General features: G+C 36.7%; 1 protein-coding gene and 1 pseudogene across 2 annotated transcripts in view; both read right to left on the bottom strand.

Moving 5' to 3' along the window:
• Positions 1 to 18,837, bottom strand: part of NT5DC1 (5'-nucleotidase domain containing 1) — a 236,821-nt gene that overhangs the window by 72,778 nt on the left and 145,206 nt on the right. The window lies entirely within an intron of this gene.
• Positions 11,677 to 17,024, bottom strand: LOC141487839 (calcyclin-binding protein-like; annotated as a pseudogene).

Genomic DNA, 18,837 nt, shown 5'->3' with positions numbered 1-18,837 from the left:
TGCTAGGTGCTTTACAATGACCTAATATTACCATCATTTTACAAAGGAGGAAACTGAGGCAGACAGAAGTTGAAACTAGCCCAGGGTTATAGAGTTAGGGTCTGAGGCAAAATTTGAACCCAGATCTTCCTGACTCCAATCCTACCATTATATCCACTACCCCACCTAGCTTCTCCATGAGATTGGAGTAATCACTGGTGGACTTTCAAAAACCCTCAATTAACTGCAAACACTGCAAGTGCAACATGTTAAGCTAATGCACAATTCCAGGTTTGATCTGCCCTTCCTGATTCCAGCTTTGTCCACTTCCATCTAGCCCAAGATCTCCTGCTGCCATTTGCTATCACATTACCCTCATTTTGATTGTCGGAACAGACCCCTGGATTTCTGCCAACCTGTAACTACCTGCAATCTCCTGGCTCCACTGGCTCAGGTGTCAGCTGGATGTCCTCTTGCTCCCTCTGGCTCCATAGCTCCACCTGCTGGTAACTAGCCAGAAAGCCTGTTTCAATGGGAGCTCCCCTCTGCTGACCAAACTCCACCTGATGAGCCAAATGACCTAGAGCACACTGAGTTTGCCCGTTGCAGTTCTTTGTTTATAAAACCTCAGAAGTCAAAAATAATTTAAAAAATTTGTGTCCTTGAAGTTTTCATCTAGAATCTAAATCACATCATAACATACAAATAATTTTACCCTAACATAGCTGATTTCCCTTTAATTTATTTTCATGATCTAAAATTTCTATGCTGCTGTTGGTAATAGGAACACTCTTGGAAGTCATTCTTGGACAGAACTTTTCCTGCCCTGGAACTCTAGACTAAAAGACACCAGAGAAAACCTGTTGCCATTCATTTATTTTGGACTTAGATTTAAAAGATTGGGGGGGGGTAGAAAGAGGACAATAGTTCTTTGAGGCTAGCTACAGTAGGTTAATAAAAGTCCAAGAAAAATTTACATTAGATCAACTCAACTCAAGACAGAATAATAGTAATGAAAACAGCCACCCAAATTCTGGGTGCTTAATTGCAGGGTGGATACCTTAGGTAAGTATCTGTTTCACAATACCTTAGTCAAGTTACAAAACTTCGTTATTTTTTCCTCTTAAATTTTAAAAATCCAAGTTTTTCCTTCAAATGTTTTATTTGCTTGGATTTTTGAGGCAGAAAACATCTTTAGAAATGATTACTGTTGGGTACATTTTAAAAGCAAGAAACAATAACTTAATGAGAGCACGGTAATTACCAAAATGTACTCCATAGCACCATGAAGAAATTTATGTTTAATAAACTTAGTGAAGCCTAACCTTGTTGGCCAAAAGAATTATTGTTTATTCTAAAGATGTCAGTCAAATTTACTACTAGGAAGTAGTCTAAATGTTGAAAAAATCTGTCAACACTAGTTCGCCAACAACACCTGTTCATTTCTGTATGCATACAAACAAACACAGATACAAATATATGTGAAGAATATTCATGCTAATCCCTTTCTTTTATAAATAAAGCAAATTCAGACCCAAAGTTTTAGCCTTACAAAGTTAATAAGGAACAAAACTGGAATATACAATTCCTCAAACCTCCTAGCAAGAACATATACAAATCAGAAAGACATCACTTTATAGAATAATGATCTACTATACATACCACATTTATTTTCTTTGCTTTTCAGTATACGATTATCCCTTTCACATTGTGACTTTCTTCATCAGTATTTCAATCTATCATGGGTCAGCATAAGACATTAAATAAGAATTTTTCAGGAGTTTTGTGAAGGGACAATACTATTAGTCCAGCAGATGACAGAAAGTTTAGAAACTCATAAATACAGTATATATATATATATATATATATATATATATATATATATATATATATGTATATATGTATATATGTATATATGTATATATGTATATATGTATATATACATATATATAATAGTATTGTATAATATCATCACTTTTAATACCATATTAATTTAGACTTCCTAAATTTTATGTGTTTACCATATTCCAGATAAATGGAAAGGATAACTGCAACATGTATCTAATTGTGAAATAATTATACTTTTCAAAGAATTAGATTATGAATAATTAGCTAGATTAAAAAGTAGCATGAAGAAAGATAAATTATCTCCATACAGGTGGTTTCTTTAAAAGACATAAAGAGAGACAGAGTCATATACATATGTGTCACAGGGGATAGCTTGCTGGCTTTCAAGTCAACAAATTTGAATTCTACCTCATATGCTTAATAGTTATTTGGCCCTGGTCAAGTTATTTCTCAACCTCAGTTTTTTCATTTGTAAACAAGAAATAATATTAACATGTATCTACAGGATTGCAAAATATTAAATGAAATAATATTTGTAAAATAAAACAAAAATTCTGATTTCCCTTCACAAAGAACAAAATGGCAAAGAAGATAAAAGGTGAGAATAAGCAATGCTGAAGAAGTTATAGAAATATGGGGACCTTAATGTACTATGGGTGAACCTATGAATTGGTCCCATTTGTTTTGGAGAGAAAATTGGAGTTATACTAAGAATATGACTAAAATGTTATACTTTTTAACCTAGAATTATTAGTCAGGGATATTCCATAAGTAGTTCAATGACAAAAGGAAAGGCCCTGTATATACCCTCATATTTATTGATACATTTTGTTTTTTGAAGTCAGCAATTGGAAAATAAAAGATGCCTCTTTGACAGGGAAATGGATGAATTAAGTATACTGAAAGAATGCAATGGTATATTACCCATTTGTAAGAAATGATGACTATGAAGAATACAAAGGTATAAGAAAATATATATTACTTCAGCAGAGTGAAACAAGAAAAAAAATCAGGAAAATGATATACACAATGACTTCATCAATATAATTAGAAAGACTGACTGAACAACTAAAACAGAGTGCTATGACACAGAAATAACCAAACTTGGACCACAAAGATGAGATATGAAGGAACACATACTTTGATTCTTTGTTAGTGGGAAGACTAGGATAGAATGTTAAATTGTATGCTAGACTTTTTCAACATTTTGGTTGAAATGTGCCTCCCTCTCCCATATTTTCTTTTCTTTGCTAAATGAAATGGTTTTCTGGGAGATGATAGAGGAAAAAGAAAATAATATATATGAAAGTATAATTTATGTTACAGTAAAAAAGATAGCGATATTAAAAAAAGAAAAAATATTCCCAATGATATTTATTCATCCCTCCAGCATCATTTGGCATATTCTCTTACTTCAAATTATCAGAAGACCAACATATTTTTGTGCAAATGAAAACATGCAAAGGTTTTATGACATATTCTCTAAGGCCATATTAATTTTATCTTATGATACAGTCCAAGCATAAACATTTTTAATCAAAATACAGTATCAATAACATTTGCTTTAAGATTTGTTTTGGGGGCGGCTAGGTGGCGCAGTGGATAGAGCACCAGCCCTGGAGTCAGGAGTACCTGAGTTCAAATCCGGCCTCAGACACTTAATAATTACTTAGCTGTGTGGCCTTGGACAAGCCTCTTAACCCATTGCCTTGCAAAACAAAAACAACAACAACAAAAAGATTTTCTTCGATAAATTTTGCAGGAGAAAAAACAGTATCATGTTTTTTTTAATATATTTGAATCATATAAAGGTTTAAGTACAGACTAACTTGACTATACTTGTTTCGATGATAAATTTGGCTTACATGGTTTACTGAATCAAATTTACCAGTGTCTTTTGAGGCATAATCATCCTTTTCCCCATGGTATTAATCTCAACTAACTCATTTTCCCTCATCCACATATCATCCTTTTTGCCAAATTTTGGCTATGTCTCATTTCATAACATCTCTTACATCCAATCCTTTCTCTCTAAAATAATAGCAACCTGCAGTGAGCTAAGATGGTGGAGTAAAGGCAGGGTTTGAGTTGTATCTTATCTATAAAATAATAGCACCTACCTCCAAGGGTGGTTGTAAGGATTAAATGAGATAATGCTTGTAAAGTTCTTAGCACATTGCCTTTATAAAAGATTATTCCCTTTCCCCTATCCCCCTACTCACACATCAACCACCTTGTTTGAGGTCCTCATCACCTCTCATCTAGATTATTACAACAGCTTGCTATTTGTCTTCCGGCATCAAAACTCTCACCACTCCAGTCCAAGATCCATGCTGCTGCCAAAGTAATTTCGTTTAAACACAGATCTGACCATGGAACACCCCTACTTAATCGATTCCAGAGACTTCCTACTGCCTCTAGGATTAGGATAAAATATGAACTCTGTTTAGCTTTGCAAGTTCTATACAACCTGGCCCCAACCTATACTTGCAGACGTGTTGGATAATATTCCTCCTTGTGAAATTTGTAATCCAACACAATTGGCCTTTTTCTCTGTTCCTCACTCACAAAACTCCATCTCTGTGTCCACACCTTTGCATAGGCCTTTCCCCGGGTCTGAAGACAGCCCCTTTGCCTCTGCTTCTCAGAGTCCTTGGTTCCTCTCTGCCTTGAAAACAGCTCAAGCAACTTGTTTTGCCTGAGTTCTTTCCTGATTTCCCACATGACTGTTATCTGCCCTCTGCAAGTATTTCATATTGAACTATTTTGTATATATTTGTAATTAGTCACTTTTAATGTTAAGGCTGTATGATTTTTTAAGAAAATCTATATTTGGGGACAGCTAGGTGGTACAGTGGATAGAGTACTGACCCTGGTGTCAAGAGGACCTGAGTTCAAACCCAGCCTCAGACACTTAATAATTTTCTAGCTGTGTGACACTGGGCAAGTTATTTAACCCCATTGCCTTGAAAAAGAAAAAGAAAAAATTCTATATTTGATTCTTTTTTTTTTTTTTAGGTTAAGATACACACATACATACAGCACTGGGCTTATAGAAGATGCTTAATAAATACTTATTGATTGATTGACAAAGAAAATGCAGCCCTGCAAATGATTTTACAATGGCAGGAAGATCATGCAGTAATGAGTTACCAAAAAGAAAGGAATGATTCTAAAAGCCAGGCTACTAAATTGAACAACTAGAGAAATTCTTTTTTTTTTTTCTGTCTGGAAAATGTGTACAGTACAAACAGTCCAGGCCACAAAAATTGTCTAGAATATGATACTTTATGTATTAGTAAACACAGGCAGAGTTCTGTATTTATGTTTCAATTCCCCTTTCCCCACAAATACTCAAAACTCTTGGAATTTTTTCCCTTTCTTCCCTTCATCCCAAAGCTTCATCAGACTTTGAATTCTAAAAGAGGAGTTCCTAAATAGAAAACTCCACAAAACTAATTCAAGTTGGCTCACTCAATGGAAGCTTGACCCAATAGTGACAAATACATCTCAGTAATAGTCCCTGTAAAACAGTACCACAAAAATGGTGATGACTGTCATAGGAACCTAAATTCTAGGTTTAAACCTCTTGTTTTACACAACTTGGAAATCAATACTATAGCTTTTATTCTATTTCATTTTTTTTAGTTACTGTAGGTTTAAGACAATTTTTCTTATAAATTCTTAGGGCCAACCTAATTATTTATCACTTTTAATTAACTCAAATGTTAAAATAAAGGTAGTGTTCACATTCCTGAAATTCCAAAAAAATTACTAGGTAATGGTGCCCTGGTATAAAAACAAAATTGCTTTCTTATTTACAGAATTTTACTCTACTACTTAAAGAGGAAAGCACAGTTATAAATTACAATTACTCTTTTTCTTGTAATCAATATCCTATGATATTTTCATGGGCCTTTCAATGTAATTGCTACTGACTTTTTTGGCTCCTGGGCAGATTCTAGTGTGTAAGTCATTTTAACTTGAAAATCCAGACATATTTAACTTATTTAAACAAGTTGATGGCAGATCCTTTCCTATTCTATTGGACTTCTCTGCCATTTTAGATATTGATTCTAATGATTAGTTCACATCTGATCTCTATCTAATGATTAGCTCACATTTGATCTCTCTCTCTCTCTCTCTCTCTCTCTCTCTCAACTTGAGTTCTGAATAAAATCTAAAGAATATTTTTATAAAATGCCTCCCCAAAACTCTTGCATGTGGAATACATGCTTACTTTAAGTAGGATTGATTAAATTCATGGTGCCATTCCAGCAATGCTTTTATGGCAGCAAACCTTAAAAGTATCAAAGTTCCTCAAAAAAAAAAAAAAGAAAATCCTGTGAATAAAGGGATGTTTGGATGTCAAAAAAGGGAGAAACATGATTGGAGGTCTAATGAAGTACAATTTAAAAAATTTATTTTAATATGCATGCACATTCCCAATACCTAGAAATTCTTTTCTCCATGGGACATAGGTAAATAAAGGTATGGCGTACTCAGATTTGTACTCTGAGGATTTGGGTTCTAATTGCAGTTATTATTACTCTTCATTACCTTCATGATCTTTGATGAGTAACATTCCATAGCGGGCAGAATACCGGATTTGGAGTTAGCAAGACCTGGGCTCAAATTCCAATTTAGACATCTGCTGCTTTGTATCACTGAGTGAATCCCTTCACATTCCCATACCAGTTTCCTCATGTATAAAATAAAGGGACTTGTTCTTGATAGCCTCTCAGGTCCCTTTCAGCTCTATATCTATGAATGTTGGTAACATATTTCTGTGCTACCTCTGCTGGATAGAAAAACATCAGGAACCAAATTTTCGAACCTTTCCTTGACTTGACTGGATCTATGGTTTCTATAAAGTGAGTATTTTTTCTTCTGGTATAATCAGTCATTCCAAACTTTCTCATCATTATGTGTGTTTCTTGTTCATATCATTTCATAAATTCAACAAACATACTGGAAGCCTTTCTTTGCCTCTCTGAATTATCTCAGGAAAACCAAATAAAGCTGTGCAGCTGGCTCTCATTTTCTGTCCCACAACCAGGTTACCTCTGTCTCTGTTCAGACATATTAGTAATAATGCCTTTTGTGTGATTTCTCTCCAGTTGTTGGTTAAACATGTCACAATTTATTTATGTTCACTATGTGTTTTTCATGAGTCTTGATAGGGACAGGGATAAAAGCCTTACTTTCACCGGTACAGGGAAAGTCCACATAAGAAAACTCCTCCTATCAACAACATGTAGTCTTAATATTGCCTAAAATGTTGAGAAATTAAGTCACTTGGTCACAGACTCAGTAAGTCATGTAGGCAGGACTTGAATCCAGGATTTCAAAAGTCAAAGGTCACACTTTAGTTATTCTATCCCACTATCTCTATGCAACCCTTCCTGTTGTTTGCAATTTTAATTCTGAAACCATTTGCATATATATTGCATAATTTATTACTTTTATAGCATGACTAGAGAAATACTGATATTAAAAGAAATTGCTACAGGTGAAAAGTGTATTCTACCTAGTCTCATTTCTAAATCCAGTCTAGCTAATGATGTACCATTCTTGTACATACACACATGACTAAATCAATAGGCCATTCCAAAATCATAGGTTTTGAGCTAAATGGGATCCAAAAGTCATCTGGTCCAGTTTATAAATGAGGAAGCCAAGGCCCAGAACAGCGAAGTGACTTATCCAAGCTCATAGAAGTGCTGAGGCCAAACCCAGAGTTCTTTCTACTGTACCATCCCTCTTCTAGCTATATGCTATTTTTTGAGCAATATGTTTCTCATTTACTTCATTTTGTGTCTCAGAAAGTGATATCTAGGGATGACATGTAGGTGATCCTACTTTTACAAAGGATAAAGTAAGGGGAATATAAACTCTGGTAGGTTCTAAAAGCTAAAAACTTTCTGTATAGTTTGATTTGTACACAGTGTCTTCTCTTTTAGGACCAGTTTAGCTAAGTATGGAGGTCATTAGCATGCTATCCAATGTGATAAATTCTTTAGCCATAATACATGAATCAAGTCAAAGTACAAAATAATTCTCAATCCCATGTAACCCTCTTCTATTTCTTTAGTGATGGCATCAAAGGGGTAGAAGTGAGAGTAAAAGGGGCTCTGTAACACAGTTATTCAAAGTCATCCATAGACAAAAATTTAACTGTTCGTATTCTAAATGTGACATTCTAGCACAATATCCACAAATTGGAGGTCACTGTACTGGAAGGAACTGAACCATAAGTATTGGTTTTTTTACTTAAACCAGAAGAAATAAGATTTTGCAACTAAATGGAAGCATGACTCTCATGAGTTCTCTTTAAAGATGCAAATAATCTTCAAATTGTTTTCATATTTTGCCCAAAAGTTGTTGTTTGTGAGGCAACTGGGGTTAAGTGACTTGCCCAGGATCTCACATCTAACAAGTGTGCCCAAAAGGTAAGAAGAAAATTGTATCCAAGAAACATCTGGTCACTTTTGTCTTTCAGGGATCATAAGGATAAGTAAAAAGATTACCATGAATTGAAATTCAGCAGGAACACAAATATTCATGGCAAAGACAGAGAAATTTTACAAAGAATTTTACAAACTTTACCAAACAAAAGCAGATGCCATTTGGTGAATTTCAAACAAAGATACGCAGAAAAAAAGCAAAAGTTATGTGGAAAATATGGTTTGAGATAAAGAAAAAAAAGAGTTAAGAGCTTGTAGACTACTTGGAAACCTCCTGTCTAAATGAAACGCATACTTTCAACAAGAAGAGAATAGGAAAGTGATGGAATACTGGTAGACAAAATTTGAAATCAACTCTGTCTTGACAGGTGTAAACAACTGGTTATAGGTTTGGAAGTCATTTCTATACCAAACCTCTAAGTGCCAGAGATCAGACACCCATTAAATGGTCAAAAGAAAGAAACTGCAAACAATCTCAGGAACTTTAAAAAACTTTAAAAAAAAATCTCTGTATTTGATTCAATCACTATTTTTTTTTTTTGCCCAACAAGACAGACCAGCAAAGGGAAACATCAATTTAAATATAAACTTATTTGTAAAGTCTTGTTTGATCTGAAAGAGGACTTTAAAAGAATATGGGGATTATTATTTCACAAAACAGCTTCCAGTAGTACATGTAAAGATGACATTATAGAAATTAACATAAAATTATCTTGAAAGGCTTAGGGTATGAAAATAAAGTCAAGAAAAGGATGAAAAATATAAGATAACTATACAAACATCTACAACAAAATCTTTCACACCAGTGACTACAGATCCACTTTATTTGAACTCCCAAAATTATTATACATGATGAGGAAATTGAAGGGACACAAAACAAAAGATGGGAAAAACAACTACTCTAAACCAAACATTCAGTAATTTATACTATTTTGTATACATACTACAAGTAACCCAAATTTGAAAGCATGTTGAGGAATTAATAATGAAATTTTCTAAAAAGAAGGTAGGCCACAATTGCTTAGAAAAAATATCATCGGGGCAGATAGGTGGCGTAGTGGATAAAGCACCGGCCTTGGAGTCAGGAGTACCTGGGTTCAAATCCAGTCTCAGACACTTAATAATTACCTAGCCGTGTGGCCTTGGGCAAGCCACTCAACCCCATTTGCCTTGCAAAAACTAAAAAAAAAAATCATCATCATCATTATTGTGTTACTCTGTACCAAAATGACTGAAAAAATATCTATAGCTTTTATACTTACTCTATAAGTTCTACAAAATCTACATATCATTTTAGGGTGCTCTTGAGGAAAGTATGAGAGCAGAACAGACAAATGTCTTTAAATATCCTATTGCAGATCATATTTTTATGGCCACAAAATTGATTTAAAAAGCAAGGGAATGTGAAATTCCACTGTATTTAACTGTTGATTATAAAAAAAATTGATCTAGTAAGGCAAAAGTCTGACTAAAAGGTTCTCATACAATAAGATGCCCCCATATAAATATGTAAAACTTTTCAAAGCTTCTTTGGAAGATTTAACAACAGAGATTATTGATTATTATTATTGCCAAGAAAAGCATAAAACAGGGAAACCTATATGCTCCTCAAATATATTTGTCTCCATCTTTGAGAATGTTCAACACTGAGTACAAAAAGAAAGGGAATTCCCAAAATCTGGTGAAGTCCTCTACCTGCTCCTTACAACAAATTACATTGTATCAATGTCATCAATCCCAGAGACACTAAAGAACCTCCTAAATAAGATCCATGATAACTCATTTAATTATCTACACCAAAAAAGTTAAGTAGATGAGCCATGCTTGCTGTCCAGACTACAATATGAGTTAGTTATATGAACAACTCATAGTGCTAGACTATCAAGTACAATATCTGGGTCAAACACAACACAGAGATAATGAACTGGGCTTAGAAATGAAGAAAATATTAAGCTGGAAGGCCATTGGTGAAATTTCATAATGCTTTTAAGTACTTCAAGTTTTTCCCTTAAGTATCATAGTTTGTGCTATGATGCTGAAGGTCTACAAGTGATGGAAAACCAAAGACTCACAAGTTTCAGATCACCCACAGGGCATTGGAAAGATAAAAATATATTCTAGAAACTCCAATAATACCGCTACAATATCAAAACCTAGAAGAAAGTCCCCAGGATACTAGGTGGACTGCAATAGAAAACTTATGTTGTTATGAACAATAATCATATATCATGAGAGGATAAGGATAGGTTATAATATGTTCAGTGAAAGGATTATACACAAAAATTACAACTCCATTTAAGTAGTGAAATAATGACCACTTCCGCACTGGAAACTTTTAATTTTTTTAATTTAATTTAATTTAATTTCCCCCCACTTACATGCAAAAATAAAATTTCAACATTCACTTTCTTTTTTTAGGGGGGGGGTTGCAAGGCAGTGGGGTTGAGTGACTTGACCAAGGTCACACAGCTAGGCAATTATTATCTGTGGCTACATTTGAACTCAGGTCCTCCTGACTCCAGGGCTGGTGCTCTATCCACTGCGCCACCTAATTGCCCCATCAACATTGACTTTTAAAAAAATCTTCCTTCCTCCCACCCCAATACTCCTCACTGAGACAGCAAGTTATTTGATAAGGTTAGAAATGTGTAGTCGTGAAAAACATTATGATAACAGTCATGTTAAAAAAAGAGAAACCACAAGAAAATATACTTTTTAAAAAGTACACTTTATTCTGTATTCAGACATCATCAGCTTTGTCTTTGGGATGGATAGTTTTCTTTTTTCCTAAGTCCTTCAGAGTAGTCTTAGGTTAATTGCTGAGAAAAGGTAAGGCATTCAGAGCTGATCATCCTATAACCTTACTATTACTTTGAACACAGTACATTTTTCATTGCATCTAGTCATGTAAGTTTTTACTGAGAGCATCCTATTAATAATTTCTTATAAAAAAATAACAGGGGTCGGCTAGGTGCCACAGTGGATAGAGCACCGGCCCTGGAGTCAGGAGTACCTGAGTTCACATCTGGCCTCAGACACTTAATAATTACCTAGCTGTATGACCTTGGGCAAGCCACTTAACCCCATTTGCCTTGCAAAAATGTAAAAATAAATAAATAAATAAAAATAAAAGAATAACAGTATTCCATCATAATCAAGTGCGCCATTTTGTTCAGCCATTCTAGTTCCTCCACCAGAAAAGAGCTGCTATAAATATCCTTATAATATAGATCCTTTCCCTTTCTGTTTTTTCATCTGGAATATGGACCTGATAGAGGCACTGCTAAGTCAAAGGGTAGGTATGGTTTTATAGCCCTTTGGGCATAATTTTAAAATGCTCTATAGAATTGATGAATCATCTTACAACTCCCAATAGTATATATTTTTTGTTTTAAAATAAGCATATTTTATTTTAAATAAATTCTCCAGCATGAAATGGAAAGAGTTCATGGTCTTTGCTTGGAAGAAGGCTGTGTAAACAATATACTTGTCAAATGCATCCGTGCAGCTCAGCAACAGTTCCTTATTGGAAAGGATTTTTCCATATTGGTGGCTGAAAGGACATTTTTGTCTTAAAATTCATTCTCTCCTTTGGCTTGTTTCTCCCTTGACTCTACCCAGGCTTTATTAATAGTTCTCTTCATTTCATCATCTCCATCTTCATAAATTTTCTTCAAAACATTCATCAACCCCTCACTAGGATCTGTGTCATTATCAAAGGAAGATTTTTCCCTTTCTTTGCATACTTTCTCCACCTGGGTCAGGTAATCCCATTTCTGTTCCTGCTTCTTTTTGCATAATACAAGAACTGTATCAGTCTTGATATTTCTTGAATTAGCTTCTACAGAGATGGGCTTCAAAAGGTTGTTGACAGCCATAGAGTAATTTTTCCCATTGAGATTCTTTACAAGCACTTCAAATGACCTCTCCTTGAACTGCACCTGTACACTTTCAGTGGGGACTTGATGAACACCATTTAAAGTGATGTAGATTTTCACATATTTATCTGATTGATCCCATCCATAATTGTTGATTTTCACTGTGTACCCAGTTGAAATGGGGGCAACCACAGCAGCTGGTTTCTCATTATCAATGGTTTCTCCTTTCTCATTTCCTTTCTGCTTTGTCTTGTACTTGATTTCTCTCTCTAACTTGGTCTTTTCTGCTGTTAGGACATTACGGATTCTTTTCCTACTGGCCTTTCCCAGCAACTCCCCTTCACTTCTTCCAGGTCTTTCCGTAGCTCCTCCAGGGCTTCCGCCATGGCTCGCTGCCACCGCCAGGAGCTGCTTGACCCACCTTCCCGCAGAGAGCTGGTCCGGGAGTGCCACATGGCTAGTGACTGGCTGCTCCAGCAGCCACCGCCAGAGTGCGGGCCACCGCCGCCACCCGCGTAGGGGTCTGACGTCCCAATAGTATATTAATGACTCATTTTCCTTATATCCCCTCCAGTTTTGTTATTTTCTCTTTCTGTTCCAACACACATTTCTCCTTTCAATAGTGAGTTAGGATTTTGTAAAAATGACAACCCCTCCCACAATCGTCCTTTCCTTCAATCATCTCCCTTCTCCTTTTCTCCCATTGCTTTCCTCTGCCTACTTTCCTCTAAGTAAGATAGATTTCTATACATACAATTGTGTGTATGTTATCCCTCTCTGAGCCAATTTCTATGAGAATAAGTCTCACTCACTCCCCTTACCTCCCTTCCTCTTCCACTCCACTGCAAAATCTTTTTCTTTCCTCTTTTATGTGAAATAACATACCCCATTTTATCTCCCCTTTTCACTTTCTACCAGGATATTCTTCTCACCTCTTAATAACATCATGTTAATATATTATTATCCCTTTAAATTCAACTCCCACCTGTGTCTTATCTATATATGCTCCCTCTAACTGCTTATTGTTAGTAGAATTAGTAGAGTCTTGTACTTGAAGATCAAACTTTGGTTCAGCTCTGGCCATTTCAACAGGAAAGTGAGAAAATTCCTGAGTTATCGATATCTTCTTTCCATACAGGAATATAAGCAGTTCGACATCATTAAGTACCTTATGATTTGCCTTTCCTGTTTATCCATTTTATGCTTTACTTGAGTCTCTAATTTGAAGATCAAATTTTCTGTTCTGTTCGTTTCTGATCAAGAAACTTTGAAAGTCCCTTATTTCATTGAATATCCATTTTTTTCACTGAAAGGGTGTATCCAATTTTGCTGGGTATGTGATTCTCGGTTGTAATCCAAGTTCTTTTTGCCTTCCTGAATATCACATTGCAAGCTCTTAATGTAGATGCTGCTAAATCCTGCATAATCCTGACTGTAGTGCCACAAGTAATTCAATTGTTTCTGACTGCTTGTAATATTTTCTCTTTAACTTGAGAATTCTGGAATTTAGTTATAATATATAATTAATATAATAACATATAATAAAGTTTTGGGGAATCTCTTTCAGGGGGTGATCAGTGGATTCCCTCAATTTCTATCTTACCCTTGACTTCTAGGATATCAGGGCAATTTTGCTGGATTATTTCTTGAAAAATGAAGCCTAGGCTCTTGTTCATGAGTTTCAGGTAGCTCAATAATTTTTAAATTATCTCTCCTGATCTGTTATCCAGGAAAGTTGTTTTCCAATGAGATATCTCACATTCTCTTCTGGTTTTTTCCTTCTTTTTGTTTAGTTTTATTATTATTTCTTGATTTGTCACAAAGTCATCAGCCTTCCCTCAGTTCCCTTCTACATTTGAAGGATTTTATTGACATTTTTCCTTCTTTTCCATCTGGTCAATTCTGCTTTTCAAGGTATTCTTCTCCTCATTGACCTTTTGGACTGCTTTTTACATTTGACCTAAACTGGTTTTTAACAGATATTTTCTTCAGTAATTTTTTTGGTATCTCCTTCATCAACCTTTTGATTTGGTTTTTATAATTTTCCCACATCACTCTTATTTCTCTTCCCAATTTTTCCTGTACTTCCCTTGTTTGATTTTAAAATCTTTTTGAGCTCTCTCATATCCTGAGAACAATACATATTTTTCCTAGAGGGTTTATAGAAGCTTTTATTTGTTATCTCCTTTTGAGCATGTATTGTTATCTTGCCTATGAGCATAGAAACTGTCAATGGTCATATTTTTTCTTCTACTGTTTGCTTATTTCCCCAGTGTATGACTTGATTTTAATTCTTTGTTAAGGTAGCACCCTGTTTCTAGGGTGGAGGGCACATTATCCCAAGCTTTTGGGTTTTTTTTGAAAGTTTTCAATTTTTTAAGGTGTTAAAATATAAGGGGAGGTTTTGATTACTCTCCTGGTCTTTGTTCTGGTCTGTGGGTGACTACAAGCACTCCTTTCTGCTGAAAGTGTGAGGAGGGCCCCTGCTCCATTTAGGTGGTAAACACTGTTGTACTTCTGCCCTCTTCCTGGGATTGGATGCACCCCAGATCTAAGTAAGGGCAAAGCAACAGAGAACTGCCTCAAGGGATAGCAAAGAGACCCTGTAAATTTTTCTGAACCCCTTACTGTCTGTGGGTTGATTCAGAGCCCCCTGAGTCCTACTCCTGATCTGCCTGGGGCGGGGGGGTGTTCAGGTCTAAATTGCTGAGGTCTGCACTGGACTGTGTTCCATTCTTATCCTGGTGCAGCAGACTTTTCCTGCAGACTTCCAAGTTATCCTTGGCAAACTCAGGGTGAGAGGTTTGGAAATAGCCAGCACTGTCACTGACCCAGTCACCCTGCTTCCTGTTCTTGGATGGCTGGGGCTGATTCTCTCTGGTGAGCCCTGGGCTACTCTGCACTCCTCTCTCACATCCATACAGCAGACCCTTCCCAGAATCTTGCAAGTTGACTTGTGCTGTAAGATTGTTTTACTCAGTCTTTTTGTGGGTTCTTTCATTCTAGAATCTGTTTAGAGTCATTATTTCAAGGTATTTGGAATGGTTTGAGGGAGAACTCAGTAGAGTCCCTGTCCTTATTCTGGCATCTTGGCTCTGCCCTCCCCACTGTCAACTTTTGGACTGAAGCCACTAAGTATCCAAGGCTAAGTTCCAACAGTAACTCGGACAACATCCTCATGTTCTTCACAAAATCTTCTGCTTCTTTATTTGTCCTCTGAAATAGATGGTGGTCTATAAATTGCAATTAATTTAGAAGTAGTGACTGTTTATATATCATATCCACACTAACATGACTAGGAAGGGGGATGAAACAAATGTTAGATTTAGTCATTTTGATAGCAAAATGTCTACAAAGTAAGAACAAAAGACATAAATAAAACTAAAACAAACCCAAAAGAAGTTGATGTAGCTTAAAAATTATTCACCAGCAAGCCTTATCAAATCTTACAAAAGTTGATTTTTGGAGACATATAGCCCATTACCAGATTCCTATTTGAAGTACTTTCAGTACAGTGAGGTAGCACAGAGAATACAGTGCCAGTCCTGGAGTCTGGAGGACCTGAGTTAAAATCTAGTTTCAGATGAGCACTAGCTGTGTGACTGGGTAAGTCACTTAACCTTGTTGGCCTTAGTACTTTATATGTAAAATGAGTTGGAGAAGGAAATGGAAAATCACTACAGCACTGTTGTTAAGAAAACCTCAAATGGGATCATGAAGAATCAAATATGACTGAAAGGATTCAACACCACCCAGTTTCACAGAAATTGATCCAGTTTGCACAGCAAGGTGATTGGATGAAAGAAACTATGGTCATATCCATACCACTATGAAGCACTGAAGGATATGCAAAGCAAAATGGAAGAAAATTTTAAGTAAATTTTCCATGTCTGTTTTATGTGTCTCCTGTGTGCAGGAATTACTAAAATCTTTCTTTTTGCTCCATCAACATGTCTGAAATTGCTACAAGTAGTGCTACTTCTTAGAAGTAAGATAAAGAATAATATAACTCCATAAAGGATGACATTTGCTGCCTAAAAAAGTAACTGGAATATAGAGGCTCATCACCAATAGGCTGATCATTAGTTAATGAAACCTTTGTTTATAATGGTGAGAGGAGATTGATGGAGATGTTGAAAAAAAAATCAGTTTTTAGAGCTCAAGAAGAGTGCCCAAATATTAGCTAAATCATGTCATTAGGACATTTCTCTTTATATAAACTTTTCATATTGTTAATGATGTAAAGAAATGCTCCTGTTTTCAATATGAATTTTTATTAAGGAATTATTCCATTAATAGTTTTTAGTGTTTTAAAAATAATTATATCAGACAAGAAAGGATCGAGTCTTAGGTGCTCTCTGATAAAACTTATAAAGTAAGGACTCTAACTAAACTTTTGAGAGACAGAACCCACAAAGGGACCCAGTGAGGCAGTTCTCCTACTCAAGGTAACCTGGAAAAGGACAGAAAGGCTCTGTTCCCCAGGGTTGGAGGGGCAGCCCACCAGAGTGAAAGAACTTCAGCCTCCCAGAGGCAGCCCCAAGGCACTGGGAGCACCAGGTCACAGCAGCAGGGGAGTCTCTGGAGCTACACTGCGGGGAGGACCAGGAACAAAGTGGGGGAACAGCGGGGGACCTCTGCCAGAGTGAGCAGGTGGAGCCCAGCCCTCAGGGCACACAGCAAGCAGCATGGTCTTTTGGCAGCCCAGAATCAGAAACAGAAGCAGGTGGAGCCAGTAAGCGGGAGCCCCCAGGGCATGAGCCCATTGACCTGAGGGAGGGGAGTGAAGAGAGACTGCAGAGCTCTGTCCTCTGCCTCTGGAAAAGGACACTGGGGTTCTGACCACATTCAGAACCTGATCGCAGTCTAGGCCCCCCCCCCCCATAGAACAGCAGCACCCCCCCCCACCTCAGCCCCATGGCAGAGGGGGGCGCATATGGTCATTCACAGACCAGGAGGGAGGACAGAGTCTCACACTCTGAGACCCTTGTGGGAGTGTCCCAAAAACTCAGGAAGCCCCCCCAAACCAGGCCCAGGCTGGGAAAATGAGCAAGCATTGAAATGAGAGGAAGACCATTGAGAAATATTTTGCAAATGAGCCCAAGAAGTATCAAAATACTCAGTCTGAATATGAGGAAGCACAAGCTCCTGCATCTAAAGACTCCAAGAAAAACAGAAATTGGGCTCAGGCTATGACAGAGCTCAAAAAAAAAACTTTGAAAATCAAATGAGGGAGTTAGAAGAAAAACTAGGAAAAGAAAGGAGATGCAGGAAAAACATGAAAATGAAGTCAGCAGCTTAGTCAAGGAAATTCAAAAAAATGCTGAAAAAATTGCATGCTAAAAACCAGTTTAGGTCAAATGGATAAAACAGTTCAAAAAGGAGAAGAATGCTTTAAAAAGCAGAATTGGCCAGATGGAAAAAGAGATAAGAAAACTCTCTGAGGAGAACAAATCCTTCAGACAAAGAATAGAATTCAGGAAGATTGATGAATTTACCAGAAATCAGGAATCAATACCTCAAAACCAAAAAAATGAAAAATTAGAAGAAAATGTGAAATATCTCATTGAAAAAACAACTGATATGGAAAACAGACTTAGGAAAGATAATTTAAAAATTATTGGAATACCTGAAAGTCATGATCAGGAAAAGAGCCTTTACATCATTTTCAAAGAATTACTACAGGAAAATTGCCCTGATATTCTAGAAGCAGAGGGCAAAATAGAAATGGAGAAAATCCACCGATCCCCCCCGAGAAAGAGATCCCAAAAAACCAACCCCGAGGAATATTATAGCCAAGTTCCAGAACTCCTAAGTCAAAGAGAAAATATTAAAAGCAGCCAAAAGGACACAGTTCAAATATTGTGGAGGTGCAGTCAGGATCACAAAGGACTTAGCAGCAACTACATTGGAAGCTTGTAGAGCTTGGAATACAATATACTGGAAGGCAAAAGAGCTTAGAATGCAGCCAAGAATGAACTACCCAGCAAGGCTGAATGTCCTCTTCCAGGGAAAAAGATGGACTTTCAATGAACCAGGGGAATTTCAAATGTTCCTTTTGGAATGGCCAGAGCTGAACAGAAGGTTTTATCTTCAGAAACAGGACTCAGGTGAAGCATAGAGAGTGGAGGAGAAGGGGAAAATATGAGGGACTTAATGATGATGAACTGCATGTATTCCTGCATAGAAAAATGACACTGATAATACTCATATGAACCTTCTCAGTTAATAAAGCAGATAGAGAGAGCTTTAAATAGTTGAAGCACAGGAGAAAGCTGAATTCGAAGATGAAAAAGGAGAGGGGGGAATAGGCCAAGATATTTCATATAATAAGATTTTTCTTTATTACAACGAGCTATTGCAATGATATGGAAGGGGGGAGGCAAGGGGGAGTGAGGGAACCTTTGCTCTCATCAGAGGTGGCTAGGAGAGGAAACAGCATATATACTCAATGGGGTATAGACATCTGGAGTAAGAAGGAGGGGGGGACAGGGGAAGGGGTGGGGATGTGAGTGATGGAAGAGAGGATGGACCATGGGGGGAGAGTGGTCAGATATAACACATTTTCTTTTTTACTTCTTGCAAGGGGCTGGGATTGGAAGGCCTGTCTAGGACCATAGTGCCAGGTGGAGGCTAGGCCTAAGGGGTGCTATGGGGGCTCAGGG

This window comes from Macrotis lagotis, chromosome 5 (assembly GCF_037893015.1).
Source record: "Macrotis lagotis isolate mMagLag1 chromosome 5, bilby.v1.9.chrom.fasta, whole genome shotgun sequence".
NCBI classification, from domain to species: domain Eukaryota; kingdom Metazoa; phylum Chordata; class Mammalia; order Peramelemorphia; family Peramelidae; genus Macrotis; species Macrotis lagotis.
Note: the sequence above shows the minus strand (reverse complement) of the source record. Positions and strands in the feature narration are given on the sequence as shown.